Source organism: Rhyacophila brunnea, unplaced genomic scaffold (assembly GCF_057557595.1).
Source record: "Rhyacophila brunnea isolate RB1 unplaced genomic scaffold, BYU_Rbru_1.0 scaffold_14, whole genome shotgun sequence".
Taxonomy (NCBI): Eukaryota; Metazoa; Arthropoda; class Insecta; order Trichoptera; family Rhyacophilidae; genus Rhyacophila; species Rhyacophila brunnea.
Window position 1 is genome coordinate 13,252,449 of NW_028232796.1, and position 19,834 is coordinate 13,272,282.

Sequence of the window (19,834 nt, forward strand, 5' to 3'; positions counted from 1 at the left end):
AGCGCCCCGTCGTTTATCAATTCAACAAATTCCTCTCAAATTTATAGGAAAAGCGTTTTATAATATCCTGTTGCATTTATTGTATGAAAGTACTGATGAAATTTCTTTTGCAGCAAAGTTAAATGTTTTTGAGAAGGATATAAATAATTGCTTGTTTTCAATGGTGGTCTGGTAGTTTCTTTGGAACATTTCTAGAGATCCTTGTCAGAAGTCTTTGGCAGAAGGAGTTATCGTTCTGCCAAAGTTCCATTTTATTTTTTGACCTTGCATTGTTTTATTAAGTTCATGCAGGTACTCAAATATATTACCACCCATATATTAAAATTTGGCTATTGCACCGCGGCACACCTAGCATCGTCTGGCGGTACATCGGTTGCAGAGCACTGCTCTAAAATATTAGGTGATGTTATTCAATGCAAAGCAATTCTGAGCTGTTATCTCAAATTCCATGAACTTTGGAGACTGTTTTTCTTAATTTTAAATCTAAAATGTGAACAAAATTATTGTTGATAATTAAGTGGGCTTTGGGTAAGATGGAGGACTGGTCGAATCTGGGCACTCACATTTTGTTGCTGATAGGCAGAATAAGTTTCTCAATCACTTCTTCAGAAGACTCACTCATGCACACACTGTTTATTTATGTGTATTATAATTCTCTGTCTCTTCATGTGTGTGAAGATCGCCAAGTAGTTTGGTGTTTATTGTTTGGAATATTGACCATCACAAGGTTGTTAAGCACTTATTCTGATATGCCTGGGAGACACAATATATTTGTCCGGATCTCTATGAATATAAGGTTTAACGTGTTTGGGCATTTTCGCCAAAGTTTGTACATTGCATTTTTGGCATGTCCCATGACTTTGATTGATTTTTTCATAGTTATTATATTATAGAATATTGGGAAGTTATGTATTTTTAACATGCAAATTTATTAATTTACTTTATTCAATCAGTTAAATACAACTGTCTGACCTGTATATATTTTTAATTGATTATTTAGATCGAAAGGTAGTGTGTTTTTACCATGTCCCACTCCTAAATTCAAATAAACAAAGTCTGATTTCGTCATTAATTCTGAGTGTGTAAAATTAAATTCGTAGTGTCTTCAACAGCTTACATTATATATTTTTGGAAAATATACAGTTTTTCCGTAAATTTTGAGCAATATTGAAAAAAATCACGTATAAAGTGTGTCCCAGGATATTTGAAAAAGTGGAATTCCACATTCCGTTACCATGATTTTAGCATGAAGGCGAAAAATTTTCACTATAAATATGTATTTTTTTAATGTAGCAACACTTTTGTATAACACTGATCGCCATTTATAATTTAAATTGTTGGTGTGTGTCGGTATCGCTATCGGAACAGGTTGCTTTCTGGGTTGGTCATTTAAGAAGTTCCACCACTGTTACCACGATTTGTAAGGTAAGAAATCACATATTTCTATTTCACATACTATACATATAGAGCTTATCTTTCATACTACAAATATACTCGTAATAAAACGTATCGCAGGTTTAACAATAAAACTAAGCTAAATTTTGGCTTCAACCACTTCTAAAACAGAATCCGTTACTTCCACTCCGAAACTATATTGGTGGTAACGTATATGTGGAATGTAAAAGTAACGAAATGGAATGCATAAAGTTGGGTTTACATTGTGTGTTTAGTTCTTCATAGATTATAAAAAGTTTTATTTTGTCTGTTCGTATGAAAAACAAAAATATTTTCATTAAAAAATATAGAAAATAACCTGACTATATAATAAAGATTAAAAAAGTATGTGATATGTCTGAATACGCAAAACTAGCGCATATAAAAGTATGGAGAGATACAAAAACAACAGAAGGAAAAGAAAAAACACCAGTCTGAAATAATTGCGAGACATGCATTGGCTCTGTCATACTCTTTCTGTTATACGCCACCAAAATTTTAAAACTTCTCTATACATTTTAGGCATAGAAATTTATAAAAATGTATGAAAAAGTATTTTTTTGTCACGTTTAACAGAAATGTGTACCCTATTAGATTTAATACCTGGAACTGTAGGTATTCGCGAAATGTCAGAAAAGTACGTCTTGATTACAATCAACCTGTATAGCTACATTTTATGTTGATGAATACAAGTAAATTTCAAGACAACATACAGTCGAACTTGGTTATTACGAGGAAGATGGGACCGATGAATTTGCTTGTTATAAGCGTTACTCGTTATATCAGAGAATAGGTATTTTTAAATGAGCATGTCACATTACACAAAAAGTTGAAAATAAAAAATTTGGAAACCATCGTAAAAATCCCCGAAACGAGCATGGCATTCATAAACTACAAAAGAAGTTGTTTATTGTAATGAACTCTGGTAGGTACCTACGAACTTCACAAACCTTGGATTTTTCAACCATATGCGTGGATACTTTTTTATTATTGTCGGCGAAACACCAATAAGGTAGGTACTTAGACACTTTACTAGTGTCATAAACGTAATCCGACCCCGGCGGCATCCTGTCCAATCGGATTTTATTGCTTAGGGTCGAAATGTTTTAAAACGATCGACACATTAACAGTATTTAGCTCGGTATATCCGATAAGTTGCTCGTTATAACAGTGAATAAATTAAATGTATGGCGAAAATCATAAACCAAATGTCAACAAATGTTTCCTTATTACATCCGAAATCTCGCTATGTCCAAGATCGTAATAACCGAGTTCGACTGTAATTATTTTCCTAAAAGTTATATACTCCGTGCCGCGCTAGAAACTCGCGTCCGAATCCCTTGCTGATTTAATTTTTTTCATATATTGTTAATTTGCTTTAAAATATTTTTTATCTGAGTTACAAATAATATAAATGCCAAATAAAAGTTATGGTAATGTATAGTGTGTCAAAATTATTACCTACCTTATTTTACTAGTATTGTGAAATTTATTATAAAATATGTCTATTTTAGTGATTAAGTTTGATTTGTTTTGTTATTGTGACGCACGTTGAATATATATCTGACTATCAAAAAATTCAAATAAATTTCATAAAACAAAAATTGTTTTTATGGTAACATGTAACTTAAGCTTTACAAATTACACTCCGTTACCATTTCGTTCCATTCCGAAAATGTCCCCAAAAAAAGTTGAACGTTAACTATTTTTCATTTGATTATTAAATAACGAAACATATATATTTTTCCAATAAAATTTATTAAAAGTGATTACTGTCTTTAAAAAAATAGCAGAACGAACATTGATTGGTTTTTTCAAATACTAAAGGAAAAATGCTCTGCTATTATAGACATAGGGTAACGGAGTGGAACGAAATGTGCCTATGAATTAAAATTCAATAATATTTTTTGACTATTTGTACTTTTATTTTTAAGTGTATGGTTTTTTTAATCTAATAGAGCTCTTTTAAGTGATAAAAAGTGTCTCATTCATGTTTTATAAGCTTAGTTTCGTAGTCACGGAACGGAAACTTATTATGCCCAATGTCATAAAAAAAATGATATAAATATTGTATTAATCAATATTTTGCTGAAAAATTGCTATCACCAATTCAGCAATAGAACAAAGAATCTGCTAGCTATATAAAAATGGTTAATTTGAGTGAAAAAATAATATTAACCAAATTTCAAACATGTACAAACTTTGGCGAAAATGGCCGTTTGCACTTACCTTTATGTAGAAACCATACCACTCAGAATTAAATGAGTGACATACATTATTATGTGTATTTTTTTGTCAAAACAAAAACAATAGAGCGATAATAATTGTCAGCATTTCCTGAATCATAACTTGATCAGTAGGGTATGTTATGATTTGTTAATTGCGACAATATCTCATGTAATATTATGTACTGCATTTGTTTAAATTGAAAAGACAATGCATGAATCGTCACTCACTCATCTAATCCGTCACAAGACGCAATTATATTGTCACGATTCCTTCACTCGACATAGTCAACCGTCATTCCACTCGAATCAAGACTCTCAGTTCATTAATATAATCAATCTCTCCATCACATCAATCTCATTATAATATAACGCTGTCATCTGTATTAATATTAATCTTATTATCAATAATATTATTGTATTTTTGTAATGCTGCAGCAGCAACCAAATCCTCTAGGAAACCTCCAAACCACAACGACTTTATCTCATCCACCTCATCTACTGCCAAACGTATATTTCTGGGATTTCCTATAATATCTATGTTTCTATGATTCCTCTGTATTTTTGATGAAAATATTTATTTATAATCATTATTCTCATAAAGTAAATGGATATTATAAACTATAATATAATATATTTATATAAATATATATATAGCATGTACGAGTAGACTAGTTAGTACTGGAAATTTGCCGATAAGGCATGCAAAACTTTGTCACACAACAGGATTCCGTTGATCACTTCAAATATTTTATCTCTGGCCTAAAATCTCTGTCGCATGTTGAGTGGCCGACACTATCAAGGAATATTTGCAACGAGATACACACATATATCCTTTTAAAGACCGATACGTTTTCAGTCCCTTCCTCCCTTAAAAGATAACCAGTCTGGCTGTAATTTCACAATACAGTTTTACACTTAGTGTTGTACCCGACATGATTTATGTTATACTGTCTCGAATGTAGTATTCATTCAGTCATTTTATTAAATTTTTATATTGGATATTAATAACCCAAAAGAGGATTAGTAACTATCCACAAGAGTGCAGGAAAGAAAATGAAAATAATAATGACTATATATTTTTTTTTTTAACCTTAATAAAAATAATTACAAGATAAAAAGGACTTTTTATATACCTACCACGTTTTAAAATTTTCTGTTGAATCATATAAACTTGACAATTCTATGTATTAATAAATACTTTTTTTGTATTATTATATAAATTTTCTGTTGAATTATTATGCTCAATATGCTCAAACTTGTACTTGATATGAAGTAAATAAAAAACAAAGAAATATAGAATACTGAAATGTCATTTTGACATTTTATATTGATTTCCATAGTAACGCACGTATATATTAATAATTTAGTTGCTAGGACAGGACACACAAGAAAAAATTTGTACTGGACAAACAAGAATACGAGTTAATAAAAACGTGGTAATAAGAGTACCTAGTTTCTATACAAAACTCTTATTTTAAGAATTATTACTCATTTTTGTCGAATACTTTATTTTGGCTTAGTATTATCGATAGAATACAATGTAGTTGAGTCAAATATGGTGGTTGTCATTTCTTACTTCTCCACCTACCTCACATCTTTATTTATTATTGTCACAAGACACATTCAGTTAGCTCGAGTTAACTACTGAGTGACTCAAAACGCATGCGCTAAATCTGATACGGTTTGAGAGAACGAACATTTCATCGTCATTCATCCCAAAACCTAGTTAAACCATGAGAGTGACATTCCAAACCATCCGTTTACCAGTGCGTGAGTGCGTGAACACTAAACCGGCTCCAGCGCGCGCCAGCCCTCTCAGCATAAAAAGTCGGTGTCTGGCATCCTGTTACCCCCCCCCCCCCGTCCTAGATCCGTAATCCACCAACCATCATTATCAAATTACAGTCCACTGCTAAAAGCGCTACCACAATGCAAACTTCTCTAGTCATCAAACCACATAAAAAATTCAAATTTTCACAATGATATCACTTAGCAAATCAAATATTATACTTTTTTATCTATAATAGTATGCAGCCTTCAAAGAATACTATATAGTATATAATAATTATATACTGTATATTGCTGAAAAAGCTCAGAGACATACCAATCATAGAATGAGTAAAATTCTAAAATAGCTTTTTCACTAACTCATTTAAACAATATAAATAAGCTACTAAACAACGTATCCTACTTGTGATTATTCTCAATATCTACGCTTTATTATTTAAAAAAATGACAAGAGATGACATGGCTGTCATTTTCCTATATTATGATATTTAATTTATAGATGGCTTAAAATATTGATAACCTAGATTTTTAATCAAACAAATTTTCATGTTTTTCTTACATTATAATAATATATTATCATGTATTTTGGGAGGCTTCAAATAGTTATGTATTTTATATATTGTCTATATCCTTCTTGTGCATTGTCAGATCATCAGATTAATCAGGTTGAAGTTCTCTTGAGACATAGGCATCACACAGCCAAGTTATGTCCAGCATTGCCTCTTTACTCTGAGAATGATGAGAGGCTGCATGGACCATTATCTTAACCTATTCTCAGTATTCGTTACAAACATCTATTCTCAAAGCTCAGTATACATTTGATATCATCTTGAGTATGGCGTCTCTACCATAAAGCGTTTGGAATCTCGTTCAGCCTTGAATAAAAAACATTTTTTTTAATAAATAAATATACCGTCTAATTCCCGTATTTTTAATGTAATTATATATATATTATAATATATATTGTAGAGTTTTATATCAATACTGTTCAGCGATAAAATTACAAACAAAATCTATTATGCGCATAAGAATTTCCGAATTTTCACAGCGAAAATACAAATTTAAGACCTTTGCATTATAAGCGAATGATGAAAACAACGGTAAACGATCTCCCAATGGTAACCATTTCCCCGCTCTCTCTTTCTGTGTGATGTTATAATTTAATGAAAAGCAAACATTTACGCCTTGGCGCACCACGGACCTCCCTAATTTGTTGTGACGGGGCATTCGGTACATCCGTTCGATCGATATAGCCTCCCAGCAAGGCCCACCGCCGGCCTGACAAAGAATCGCCTCAAAGAGTTTTTCCCGATGTAATACTAATTGTGTGCGGACCCTGTCAAAGGCTATGGGCCCTCTTATAGTCATGTTTTTTTGGATAACTGCCCCAAGATATTCTTAACTTTGATTTAAGAAGTACTAGAGTTCCGCAAAGGATTATGGCTTTACTCGTTTGTATGGTTTAGCTAGATTTTAGAATCTAACAAGACATTTTTATCCCATTATAATGCTTGCAGAAGATTTGTACAAAACTTTCGAGAAAATATCAAATATAATAATTGCTGAATTACAATATAATATAATATATTACCTACTCATAATATTATTATGTAGGAAAATTCGAAGGAGGATTTTAGGATATTTAAAGGTATGTTTACTTATAATTAATTTATATGTAAAAAAAATTAACACGCCAAATTTCAATCATGAAATAATGCAATATTTAATACAGATGAATCTTTTGTATTTGAATTATATTGGAACCCCAATTTTACGTGCCCAGAATTCACGTTTTTACTTAATTTTAATACATATTTTTATATATGCTTTTACGTTCAAAGTCACTAATTCAGAAATTTATTGAAGGCTTATGTTTTAGTTTTTTTTTTATAGACATGTCTTCAGTGCCCTTGGCCAAGGTTATATAACGTGATTGGTATGCGATCTTTTATTTTAGCCAAATTATTGTTAGCCATTCTGCGTTTTAGCTCAAACATTAAGGACGCTTGTTTCTAACATTTTTTGTTCTTAATTTTTAAAGTTCTTCGTTCTTAAAAATATATTTTACCAATATTGATTTATAATGAAGACAAAGTCTTCAATTTCATTTAAAATACTAAAATGCCAATAATTCACCAAACCAATTTGTATGTTTTTTAAAGATTTTTTAAATTATTTTTATGCCGTATTCTGTATAATTCTTTATGTATTTCGTCACTGTTCTGGCAGAAATCACTAATTCGAAAAAATGACATAATTATTGAGTTAGTACCAAAATGTTCCTTATTTCAAAATTTACTTTCTGGAAACCTTCTTCATAAATAAACAGTCTTTATTTTAAAGTCATCCTTTTTACGATTACTTAATAAACTTACATGATAGACCATTATTTCAAACATTTTAACAACTTCAAAGTCAAATTACTCAAAACTAGTATTTTCCAGTTTGTGTGTTCTGCTAGAACAGAGACGATTTATAAAACAAAACAACCCCAATTATATTATATAATATATTGTAACTCGATTTACATTTTTATTAGTCCCTTCAAAAGCTTCCGGCTATGGGGATGCGACTACATAATATATCAAATTTACTTAAACACTTTCCCGATTATTTCCCTTAAAAAAATTCTTCTAGTTTCTGAAAATCAACAGTGCTTTTTATCCATATTTATAAACAACAACTGTCGGTTATCACCGGCCTTATCAATGTGTTGAGAAATTGAAAAATATAAATTTAAAACGCTTGGGAGGTTTATAGAAGTATCGACTTGCGAAAAATACGATTCGCTTTTGGATTTCATCGCGTAAGAACGTTATTATATATAATTTATATAATTATCAGAATTAAGGGCGAACGTGCTCAGTGTGGGTCAAAATGGAGCTTTTATTCTATTTTCAAAGCATGATCCTGGACATTCCTTAAACATTGTATATAATCTATTTATATAATTTTGAAGCCTTATTATCTTTTATATTTATTTTAAACATTTGATGACTGCATAAAGTATTTTTATTACATAAAATAGTATTATTTTAAACCTTTCGCTCTAATGTTTTAGAATATGGTCATATTTCAGTACATAAATGTGCAGTGGTGTTAAGATTTTTTACATTTATTAATTTTAAACGCATTTATAAAACCATCAGTATAATTTATGTCGACATTATTATTGTGAAATATTTACGATACAAAATTATATTGATAATCTCTGTGATCCCAAATTTGACAAGAATTAGGCATTTTAATATTTAAAAAATGGGCAAGATTAACACATTTGAAGATAATTCTAAAGATATTAATTATAAGCTATGTCTTTGACTATGCAAGTGTGATAAAAATCCTACGAATAATGATTGCTTTATAATAATTATTGACCTAAGAATAAGGTAGTGTTTTTTTGAAATACGCGACTTCTTTTGGCATTCCCCAGTGGTTAAGCTACATTATACGGCCATAGCTATAAATTGACAAACTAAAACTGAAGTAGGGAGTAAGATCATGATAACACGCATGTTTGAAAATGTTCCGTTTTAAAAAAAAAGTTTTTTTTCCGGTTAGGTACATGTTCAAACACGCGCGTTAACATGTATATTTTTGCATATGCAATTTAAGCAAAACGAATTTTTTATATTACTTTATTTTATGTTTGAAACAAAAATAATTAAATGCAGTTTTATTTCACAATTCACACCATACATACGAAACACAGCCCATCTCTCCGAGAAAGAAATAATACAATTAATGTTGGTAGTTTTATTGCCGTGTTTTAACATTAAATGCGTCAATCCCATTAATGTCCGCACAAATAATTTATTTTATTGTTCTGAGCGGTAAATCGTTTTTTTGTTAAACACAAATTTAAATAAAGTTTATCGCGAATCATTATATTGCTGATTTAAATCAAATTAATAGCCTGTATTCCAAATATATTCGACTGTTTTGTTAATGTACAATGCGGTAAGTTATTTTCAATCCAAAATGAGTTTGTTTATCAGCGTAAATCATTTATTATTATGGACTGTATTTTTTTATGTTTGTTCATTGAATGACAATTTGTGACGTTTTAGACAAACTGTGGTAAGTAAAAAAGGTTCGGTCTCAAAATCATGTTATGGAGTAATAATAATTTTACTTTGAAATTTGACTTGTCCTCTAAAATCAGGCATAATGCTGATTTCAATGTGCTTTATCTGCATGTTCTATACTATTACATTGGATGATATTGATTTCTTAGTTTTTCTAGACATAATATTTTTTTTATTTTTGTTATTTTATATCTTATTTTATTACTTATTGTATTATTAACTCACATTTCTCTGTATTTTTATTTAAAAAATTGTTAACACTTATTTTATGTCATGTCGTGAACGTTTTAAATTTATAATTTGTTATGTTCACTGTATTGTTGATATGTAATTCTTCATTGTTCATATGTAAAATAAATTTGATTGATTGATAATCCGTTGTTTACTCTAAATACCTAAATTATCAACTTCCAACTTTTGGCAGCAACCCAGTGACGTCCCGTGGGGGTAGGCAGATTGAGCGTCGCTTGGGGGCGGCAGTTACTCGAAGGGCGGCTAATCGAGGAGAATCATTGGGAATATATAGGAATAGCTACTTAAACTTAATAATAACGAAATTATCTTTCCATTAAAAAAAACAGCTTACTGGTTTTATTGGGATTGCGATTTCCTTCCGTGCCCTCTGACGTCCTTAGTGACCAAAAACGACACGTGCAGATTTGTAGATAATTACAGTCTGATATTTTGTTAGTAATATATCCATACAACACATTTCTTAGATATTGAACTCATGAAAGGATGATAAAAATACTGTATAAAAACATGGGGCGGCATTTCGGCGCTGCCTAGGGGCGGCATTTTATCTAGGGACGTCACTGCAGCAACCCCACGTAGTATAAAATGATTTTATTATGATTATAATATTCTTTTAATATACCTTATAATAAAATATATAATTTATTTTACTGATACATGAAGGACTCGTTTACACCCCTTTATTTGTATTATATCATTATACTGTGTCATTTACACAATTAAGCTTTTAACACAGATGATAAAGAAATCAATGTTCTACTTCACGAAGTTTTCAGACGTTTCTCTAACAGTAGCATAGTCCTTATTTAATTAATATTTTCTTCTCAGGGATTTAAATATTATTACTAAAATATTAAAATAGTTTAAGGAGCAGAATAAGAAATAAGTTAACATCTATAAATTAACAAGGATATCTTTGGACTTGTTTTTATATCAACTACCTCCAAGGTTGAGCAATGACACTCGTCAGACAGATGTAAGTACAAGTCTATTATGACCTTGAATATCATATACAGTATAAAAATTCCTGAATAGGTGTCTAGCAAATTGGGAATTATCCTTACCTGTTTCCCATGACTGAATATGCTTTTTATACCTAGTAGCAAAACTTTTGCATGTTTGCCCACAAATAAACCACTCGAAAGTCTTACACCGTAAAAAATAGGTATAAATACCGCTTTTATATAGCGGATCTAACCCATTACGAAAAACGAAGTTATTTTTTATTTTAAATGTGATATTTAAATCGTGACATTTTAAAATGTTAGGTGTCGACTCTTTTATGAATTGTACTTATGAAAGTAATGCATTTAATAAAAAATTTCAATCAACGACTAGTTTCGATAAATGAGTTTGATTTGTGTTATTTGTATAGTTTTTTTTCCTTAATAGCGTTGAGAAATAATGGTTCCAACACTAGTTTTGCTACCGGATATAAAGCGTACAATCAATAATAGAAAACAGGTTAGACATATTATTCCCAATTCATTAGGTACCTCTTGGAGAATAACTTTATCGTAAATCCTATCCAAGATCGTATAACTGTACATCTATATGACAAAAGTCATTGACTTAAGAGCATACTTCAGTGAAACGGAAAATAATTGTCAACAATAGGTGGGACAAAAGCTCGCACTCGTTGCCGATCGGAGAGCGATAGTCGAGCTGTGAGCTCGTTAATTTGGTTTGTGATAGCGTCGGAGGAATATATTCTTAAATCGTGTAAAGATGACTAAAAAACGTTACGCATTTACTCGAAAAAGAAAACATGTCATGAATATATAATTATTACTAATATAACAATAAACATAACATTAAATGAACGCATATTGAATTTTTGTGACAAAGTATGTTTTGTTCTGCACGCGTCGTTTGCACAATTTGCGCGTCGCGTATTCAAGATATTTTTAGACCATGCCTCAGCTGAAGTATAGCGTTAACCACGGAGCAAGTTGAGGTAAGCAAATATACTAAAAACAAGCCTAGAAATGACCTTATTAATAATATAAAGGTAACCTATTCAATAGTCCTCTACTTAAACTATATTAATATTTAAATCCGGAAAATCGATAAATATAATACACAAGCACTATGCCACAGTTGGAAATAAGAAAATAATCAGATATTGATATATTATTTACTCTAAACCGCTCTATTACAATCGTTTAAGATTAAAAAAAGGTTTTCTGAGTCTTCAATTTCAGTTATAGTCGATCGGTTGACCGTTACGAAGATGGTTTTATAGGAAGAAATAGCGGTCAATATACATGCGTCAGATAAATTAGAATTAACAAAAATAGCTTTGTCCAGAACTCACCCGACCCTCAGTTGGACCGGTCAGCCATTGCTTCTTAAAATTTCTCAGCTTTCAAAGAGTTTACAGCATTTTACGGCGACCCAGAAGTTTTTTTTTCATCGCGAATTGAGCGTTTTTTACTAAAAAGCAGGAATCAATCACACTCGGAAGTTACTCCTGGAACACTTTCAGCACAAATTTTGAGGCCGCCTAACGTTCGTTACATGTGTGTGGAGATTTTGCGGCTGTTGGTGAGAATAACAAGTGTTTAGAACCCATTCTTGTTTTGCAATCATTTTCATACGCTATATCTATACATACAGAATATTGTGTTTTCTATCATATTTGGTTATTATACATTTTAGTTTATTGTTTTGCAGTAATTAATAGCTGACGTTATCCTATCTGCGCGTCTATTCTATACAAAAGCCTGCTATCGGCGACTATCGAGGGTAGTTCATCATATGTTTGTATTGATGTATTATAATTGTTAAAAAAAGTTAACCGCCTAAACTCTGAAAACTGTCTATCTCGCTCTAAAAGTTAACACAGTTAAGAGGGTTGCTATTAAAACACAGCACTTTTTCATAGTTCAAACCATTCAAACATACAGTGGCAAATGGAGATAACCAGATACCTGACTCCAGACCATTACACCAGTCAATTTGTGACTGGTCATGGTGGATTCGCTGGCAGGCTCTTTGAGCTTGGACTTGCAAGCCGTCCGACATGTCCATGCGGAGGGGAAATACAGGATGCCAACCACATCCTATGGGAGTGTCTGAGTATGTGCTCCGAACGGGAGGAAATGCTCAGGTCGGTCCAACCACCTGTTGGACCCATCGGCCCGTCCGACCTGGTTGCTACTAAGGCCAATTATCATGCTTTCAAAAAATTTGCGGCGTCTTACTGCGGGCGTGAAGATCTCTTCACATAAATTTTTCTGTCCGTATGATTAGCTTCGTTCTTTTAATTTAACAAACAATGTAAATTTATTTTCTTTTTAGTAATTTTCATGTGCTTTTTCTCTCCCCGGCACTTTGCATTAGAATAAACTCAGTAAACTCAGTCAGAGCTCACTCTGAGCGTAGCAAGTCTTGGGCATTTTCTCCCAGGACACTTCCAGGCTAATTTTTAGATGCTTGACATCACCAATTGAAGGGTCCCGTGATACTCTAGATTAAGACCGAGGCTGGTACGGGGCGGGCTTTGGTGGAGGGCTTATAACTTCAAAGTTCAGACCGTTAACTAATTGTAAAAATTAGCCGCCTCAATTACATATACATTTTATCATATTATGTTACATTATATAACATAGTTTATCATATTATGATAAACTACTCTTCATAGCCATCGATAGCAGCCTTGTGTATAGACTAGATGCACTGGATAGATTTTAGTGTCAGAAATGTCGATGTTATAGATTTTTTTATTCGGCCGTATTACTATTTTACACGGCTAAACCTAAGCGTGACAATTTTATTCAGGATAAAGTGACGTACCCGTAAGCCTTCAAGAAATAACATTTCATTTGTTTTTGTATATATTATGTTAAAATATACATCATAATATTGTATTGCAAATCCACATTGCGTGTTGCCATTATAATAATATATTATTATATTGTACAAAATTTCAGCTGATTTTATCAAGGCTTTCAGTATTAAGTGACTCATTTCGGTGAGGGGCTGTTTCGTTTCTAAGTAGAATGTCGTTAAGTCATTATACTCATTATATGGAACGAGATTTTGTACTTAGAGATAAATTAGGTGAAAAAAACGATGTGTCACATCGAAATGCTTTTGAAAAGGGAAATAATAAAATATAAAATGACCTCATTTTGAAGCGATAATGCGCAAACACGTAATGTCGGTAAAAACGCTTGAAATGAGCCTAAGTACGAATATTAAAAATACTAAAATATACTGTTATATCAGTGGCGGTGGCGAACATATGGTACGTGTGCGAATAGTGGTACGCGAGGTAATTTTGCATGGCACGCATTTTAATTTGAAGAGAAAAAAATACCCATAATAAAAATCAGATTTGAGATCGCAAGGCCTTTCTCAAAATGAGACGCCTCCTTAGCAATCGAGACCTTAAACTAGATCTGAGATTGCGTATGGTATGTTGTTATGTTCTCTCAAATTTTTTTTATATGGTATGGAAGTATGGACGCTAAACCAAGAGATGTCACGGAGAGTTGAAGCTTTCGAGATGTGGCTGTACCTATAGACGCATCCTCAAAATTCCTAAGACTGACCGGGTGACACATGCTGAAGTTCTCAATCGAATGGAAAAGGACCGAGAAGTTCTGCGTAGTATTAAAACCAGGAAACTACAGTACCTTGGCCGTATTATGAATGGATAAAAGTACAACTTTCCCCAACTTGTCATTCAAAGAAAGATCAATAGTGAGCGTAGTAGAGGATGACGCTGCATTTCGTGGCTTAAGAATCTCCGTGATTGGTACGAGTGCAGCTCCACTAAACTGTTCCGGGTAGCAGATGACAAATCTAAGATTGCCTTGATGGTGGCCAACCTCCGCTACGGGATGGCACAATAAGAAGAAGAATAAAAATAACAGATTGCATTAAATAAAAAAATTGCAGGCGAATGCTCTTAAAAAATTAACATTACGTTTAATGTAAATAAGTACATATTTGTATATGTCGATTCTTCAGCTTTATGCGTCGCATATTATAATGACGTTATCATACTAACCTCATCAGGCGGCGGGGAAGCCTGATTAAGCTCTGATTTTGATCAATTTACAAAATTTACAAGCTACATCTGATCGGAGCAATTTTAATATCAAATTGTGCTTAATATTTTCTTTTCTACCCACAAAAATGGCTATACTAAATAAGAAACAAAAACTTGGTAGAGCTAGTAGTGGTAAATCTGGCAGACAGTTTCAAAATTGGTGGACCGAAATGTATGGCGTAATTTAAAAAAAAGTGATGAAGCTATAAATATGTGTTGTATGATCTGTGAGTGGTATCTAGAATATCATAATTTGTAATAGGATTTTTAAAAAGTACTTTTTACGACATGAAAAACTACTTGGCACGTCAGACAGTCACACAAATATTATTTGGGAAATTTTGACACGAGTACATAAAAACGTTTGCTAACCCTGTTTTATATTGTATATTCAATGTTCATTGGAAAGTAGCACAAAATAATATTCATACAGTCTAATAATACCTTACCCAAGATAATTGTATTTTTAACTGGTTTTTGACTTGTAGTAGAATAAACTGCCAGACAGACAAAAAGTCAAGAGTTAAAAAAATATTATGTATTATTGCTGAGGGGATCATGTAAATATTCAAAACGCTGATCAAAAGGAAACTATTTTCAAATCGACGTCAGAATACTTCAATTTTATTATTAGTAGTATAATACATTATTTAGTTGAAATATAATATATTATAATATTCTTTCAATCAATATTAGATTTCGTTCATACTACTTAGGCGCCACGGAATCAACGTCATGACAGTTAGCGAGGCATCACACGTCTGAGGGATTTGAGACACGAGTGGACAGATGTCTTGCGGAGTAACATTTTAATTGTAAATAGTCCTTAGAAATATAATTTAGAAAAAAAACAAAGTTTTTCTGTTATATAGTTGAAACTAAACAAAAATTTTCAATGGAATTCTTATTTATTAAAAGCATTCACTTTTTTATTTGATATTAAAGTATATTTTGCGATGTTTCATAGTTAATCAGCTGTAAATGGTAGTCTTATCGTTATTCATTTATCATTGCACCCCTGTAATTATTACTTACCCATTATCAAATAATGAACCAAATAAAAGGTAATAAATATGAAATATTGCAATTGAACCGATGTGGTGCATTTTAATAGATTTCCATTATATTTTGTACGTAAACAGTTTTATTAAGTAATTAAATTAATATTTTTATTATTAAATACTTATTAAAGACGCAAAAAGACTGGCAACTGAAATTGATTCTTGAAGACCATGGTGTCTATATTATGATTCAACTATGGATTGCAATACAGGTATTTTAAAACCGGCATTAAATTTTTTATCGACACCAAAATACCAGTATAAAAAATCTAAAATAATGGTATAAAGCACACACGTTTATTTTTTACGAAAATAATTTAATGCTATTTTTTCATTACCAATATTAAAACAAAATCTCTAAAATAAATACTTATAGAATTGTCGCGATGAATTAACATATATATCGAAAGCCAAAATATTCGTGGTAAATATATCCAATAATTATTTTATCTAATTTAATCAATATTAGTAGTAAAACCAGCAAACGTTGAATTTGAGAGAGATTTCCTATACCCGGACTTTGTAAAAATTAGCAGATTATAAAATATTATGATCTATACATATTTAAAAAAAGTCAACATAATAAATGTAGTTAGGTACTTTAGGTTGATATAAAATAGTGTTTCAAATAGATTTTATTAGAGGTACTTCTTTTTTTTTATAATATGTTTTGACGAATACCGGTATTCAATAAGAAATACCGAAAGACCGATATTGATATATTTATTCGGTATTGCAATCCCTAGACTATTAGACTACTAGACCTACAACTATGAAACCATTATAAACCGAGAAGAATAATAGTACAGAAGATTTAAGAATGTAAAATTAAATAAGTAAAAATGTTTTTGAATTGTCCCTAATTTTGTATGCTGAAAGGTTTATTGAATTGGAATAGTCTGAAAAATAGATGTGTTTTAAAATAGTTTTCTGTCATTGTCTATATTGTCCAAATTCTAGTATTGATATAATATTCCAAACACATCACTTTTACTCAGAATTTTTGATTTATTCGGAGCTTTCAGCTGAGGCCGTTAAGAGGTGCTGACTTTAGATAAAAAGCAATGGGAAAAATATGTGGCAGATTATTTAGGTAAGTGCTTTGGCAGCTTTTGGGAGTGAGGGGGGATGAAGGCACAGAGCGTGCCATTTTGGCGCCGTGACGTCATGACGTCGTGACGCCGCGTGACGTGACGTTTGGAATGGAATGCAATTTACGGGAATCGCAGCCATTTTTGTTTTGACAAACGCATTCACATTTTTTGCGCTCGCGAAACTCAAAAAAATCGACTCAGAAGATATTTCGTATTAATATAATCTATTTATGTCATATACCTACTTCATTATCATTCTGACTAATCAATAATTATTATATTTGTATGGTGTTGTGGATGAAGAAGTCGAGATTTAGTGGTTGCCCCAATGGATGGAGGAGCGAGTTTTACTTGCAGCGTAAAGATTTGGTACAAGAGTATATTACAGTAGTTATGCTACAATCTTATGATACTGTTCCGAAGTCCGAGTCTTGGTAGAATGAGATGTTATGCGGAGCGATACAGAGACTGAGATCCTAACAGATCAAGAACTTATATTCGAGTGACAAGTTCAATGAATTATGATCCGTTATTTATTGACGTACCTACTAACAATCAAAATTGGTAATATCTTGAAAAGAATATTTAGGAAATAATTATTATAATTGAGTCAGCTACTCTATTTTTCAAGTTTACGTCATTTTATATAGCTGAATATGTGGAAAAACGGATATTGCGGAAATTATAATTGCAGTAAGCTATTTACTGAGTTTGTCACAATTGGACACTACGGGAAATGGATAATCAGGAAATTATAATTTCGTTTATTTATTTAATATCGCCGATCAATATGCTGACACGGATTGAGTTGTTCATATATTGATGTTTTAATAAGGAATACATTAAAAATAAACATAAAAAAAATATTTTGACCATCGACGCTAGATTTACGTTTCTATACAAAATATCACATTGTAGTAGTGATGTACTTCATTAGTTGTAATTTGTTATTAACTTCATCAAACTTTAAGAGGGACTTTATAAATTATTCTTTGCCTCATTACAATATAGGTATAGGTAATCATTATTCATGGTGTAGTTCCATCAGAAATGACCACACCCCAGGGATCTTCTTCCATCAACGTTACCACTGATCACCTCCTCTCTAAGCAAAAATCTCTTCCGGATCTATCTTATTGAATAAAGATTATTTTATAAGGTTTTTTTAAAACACTATTTTAATATTAAATCTGTACATCAGACGTAAAAGATCGGATGTAAATTTTTTTAACGAAAATTAAAGTAAGTATAGTAAAATTTGTGCATTGTATGTGCTAATATATATATATATAAATAATAAATAGATACGCAGATAACTATGAAAGTAAACGAGATAAATGATGCCTTCATCTAGCAGTGGCTTCATTTCTTCAGGCTAATGATTTTAATGGATGATTTTTTTTCACTTATATGTTATATAATATCACATCGGAAGAATATTGATCAATAGTTTTTATATATTAGTATATAATATATACATAAACGTGAAGGTAGGTTGTTGAGATTCAATATAAATAGTGGACACGAAACTTTGTCAGTCACGCTTATTTGTTTTTATTGAACTAAGAATAGAATTTGCAAGTAGTTCTGGTTAGTTTTAAAATTCAATTAAACCCAAACAGAATAATTTAGTTAGATACGAGTATGCTACGGGAGATCCGATAAAAACAGTAAACACTTTTTCAGTCATACTTATTTGTTTTGGTTGACTTAAGAATACATAATATTAAATATGACGTTGATAAAATTTTTTTAAGCCTTACTTAAGGGGGTACATGCTCAACGTAGATCAAAATGGAGCTTTTATTGCATTTTTAAAGCATGATACTGGACATTCCTTAAACATAGTAGATAATCTATTTATATAATTTTGAAGCCCTATTATCCTTTATATTTATTTTAAACATTTGATGACTGCATAAAGTATTTTTATTACATTAAATAGTATTCTTTTAAGCCTCTCGCTCTTATGTTTTAGAATATAGTCATATTTCAGTTATTAATTTTTAAACGCATTTATAAACCATTCGTATAATTTATGTCGACATTATTATAGTGAAATATTCACGATAAAAAATTATATTGATAATCTCTGTGATCCCAAATTTGACAAGAATTAGGCATTTTATTATTAAAAAATGGGCAAGATTAACACATTTGAGGATAATTCTAAAGATACTCATTATAAGCTATGTATTTGAACATTCAAGTGTGTAAATAAACATCCTACGAATACTGATTGCTTTATAATAATTATTGACCTAAGAATAAGGTAGTGTTTTTTTAAATACGCCATTTTTTTTGGCATTCCCCAGTGGTTAAACTACAACATACGGCCGTAGCCATACATTGAAAAACTATAATTGAAGTAGGGAGTAAAATGATGTTAATGTGCGTGTTTGAACATGTACCTAACCGATTTTTTTTAAACGGTACAAACGTTTTATATATAAGCGAATATTTTTTGACTATTATCTAGTATGGCTTGGATTAGGCAGAGTTTAATTGAATTTTAAAAACTTACAAACACTATATACATTTATTGTAGTCTCAGTTCAATGAAAACAAATATGTTTGACTGACAAAGTTTAGCGTGTACTATTTATATCGGATCTTAACAGCCTACCTCCACCCTTCGCCACTGGTACAATCTTCTTACATTCAAATATATAATCTGTTTTTTCATTTTGGATATTTTAATTGAAATACGTCTTTATTAAATAATATATTACTTTTGATGTGCGTTGCTAGATACGGAAGACAAAACTTTGGCCTTCGAATATTGGTCGTGAAAAATGAAGGAAAGAATTGCAAGACGGGATCT